Source organism: Crocuta crocuta, unplaced genomic scaffold (assembly GCF_008692635.1).
Source record: "Crocuta crocuta isolate KB4526 unplaced genomic scaffold, BGI_CrCroc_1.0 scaffold176, whole genome shotgun sequence".
NCBI lineage: Eukaryota > Metazoa > Chordata > Mammalia > Carnivora > Hyaenidae > Crocuta > Crocuta crocuta.
Genome location: NW_027531905.1, coordinates 1575118 through 1577464, shown reverse-complemented (window position 1 = coordinate 1577464; position 2347 = coordinate 1575118). Strand labels below are relative to the sequence as shown.

At 45.0% G+C, this 2347-nt stretch overlaps 1 pseudogene; it reads right to left on the bottom strand.

Annotated features, from left to right (window-relative positions):
- Positions 1 to 166: 166 nt before the first annotated feature.
- On the bottom strand, positions 167 to 1070 carry LOC144240284 (heterogeneous nuclear ribonucleoprotein A1-like; annotated as a pseudogene).
- Positions 1071 to 2347: the final 1277 nt, after the last annotated feature.

Here is a 2347-nt window from a genome sequence, read left to right as displayed (position 1 = left end):
ATTAGTCACAAATACAGTCCTTGGGGTTTTTTGCCCACACACGTGTATGTTGTCTAAAACATGTCCTCTTTGTGGCCGCTGGCCTTGCCACCACTGGGCTTGGCTGAGCTCACAAATCTGTTATAACCTGTAACTTCCCTGTCACTTTTCTGGCTCTCCGCTCCTGCTAAGCTTTGTTTCCTGGCAGTAATTAAAACCTTCTGCCACCGCCGTAGCTGCTGCTGCTGCTGGAGCCGCCACAGCCACCTTGGTTTCGTGGTTTGGCAGAGTATTGGCCTCCACCACTACAGGGGCTAGAGCTTCTGCCACCAAATTTCCTCCTTCCTTGAGTCCAGAACATTCTAGCTTCTGCCAAATCCATAATTGCTTCCATCAGTACCAAATCCATTATAGCCATCCCCACTGCCACCATATCCACCACCACCTCGACTGCCACCAAAGCCACCTCGCCCACTGAAGTTCCCTCCAGGACCACCACCAAAGTTTCCAGAAAGAACCACTTTGACCTCTTTGGCTGGATGGAGCACTAGCCGTCTCTTGCTTAGATAGGACTTGCCTTACTTCACAGTTGTGGCCATTGACAATATGGTATTTTTGAATGACAGTCCTGTCTACAGAGTCATGGTCCTCAAACGTTACAAAAGCAAAGCCTCTCTTCTTGCCACTGCCTTGATCGGTCATGATTTCAGTCACTTCAGTTTTCCCCTCCTGTTCAAGATAATCTCTTAGATGATTTAGTGTCTTCTTTACTGCCACGAACAAACCCCTTTTTCACAGGCAAGTGGGCACCACATTTGTGAGAATCTTCTCTCTTCGGTTCCACAACTCTTCCATCCACCTTGTGTTGCCTTGCATTCACGGCTGCATCCGCCTCCTCCGCAGTGGCATATGTGACAAACCCAAAGTCTCTGGAGCTCTTGGTGTTTGGATCGCTTGTTACCACAGTCTGTGAGCGTTCCCCATTGCTCAGAATGGCTCCTCAGATCCTCGTCTGCTGTTCCAAAGCTCAAACCTCCAACGAAGAGCTTCCGCAGCTGTTCAGGCTCTTTGGGAGACTCTGACTTAGACATGCCGGTGTGGGAGGGGAGACTTTAATAATGCTTCCTTGGCAGCATCCACAGGCAGTAAGTTCTTGATTAAGTTTATTCCTAGATGTTTTATTCTTTTTGCTGCAGTTGTAAGTGGGATTGTTTCCTTAATTTCTCTTTCTGCTACTTCAGTATTAGAGTATAGATATGCAACAGATTTCTGCCTATCAATTTTGTATCGTGCTGTTGTACTGAGTTCATTGATCAGTTCTGGTAATTTTATGGTAGGGTCACTAGGGTTGTCTGTATACAGTATCATGCCATCTGCAAATATAATCATAGTTATTTTAAATTCCACTTTGATAATTTCGACATCCCTGCCATGTCTGATTCTGATGCTTGCTCTCTCTTCAAATTGTGTTTTTTACCTTTTAGTATGCCTTACAATTTTTCTTGATAGTTGGACACGATGTACCAGGTTAAAAAAAAACAACAACAACTGTTGTAATGTGGTGAAAAAGCGTGGCAGTAGGGGAAGCATTCTATAGTCCTATGATTAGGTCTCAATCTTGGTGAGCCTATTTCTCTGGACTTTGAAGTTCATGAGTATTTTGTTTTTTTCTCCCTCCTCAGGTGGGACAGGATGGCTAGAGTGGGTTGGTGTTGGATATTCTCCTTCTTCCAGTTCAGTTAGGTTCTAGTTAACTAGTTTCCCCTGAAGGCAGACCTTGTTCTTAACACAGTGTTCTGGTATATTTCAAATTGGTTCCTTTACATCTCCCCCTACCAGAAGCACAAAGAGATTTTTCCCCGGTATTTACGGTGAGAATCTCTTAGCGCTCCTGGAGGTAGAACTCACAAAAGTATAGTGGCCTTTGTATGTCTGAGTTCTCCTGGAGCTTTTAACTCTCATATTTGTCCATGTTGAGCCTCTAGCAATTTGTCAGTTGCAGCTCAGCTTTCCAATCCTGGCAGTTTCCCATGGTGGTTTCCATTTGAGTCTCTGCTCTGGTAAGCTAACTCCCTGTATTCATCTGTAGGCCTCTCCAATCTTGGGAACAGCAGTTTGCTGTCCAAGAAGTGTTGTATCCAAGATGAGTAATTGATTTTTCAGTCTGTTAAGGTTTTTACTTATTAGGACAGAGCGGGGACTTCCAGTCTCCTTACATGCAGAACCAGAACGTGGAAGTCTTTACTACATTTTTTTTTTTTTTAAAGTGAGCCAGAGTGAGAGAGAGCTCATGAGCAGGGGAAGGGCAAAGGGAGAGGGAGAGAGAGAATCTTAAGCAGGCTCCACACCCAGAGAGGAGCCCAATGGG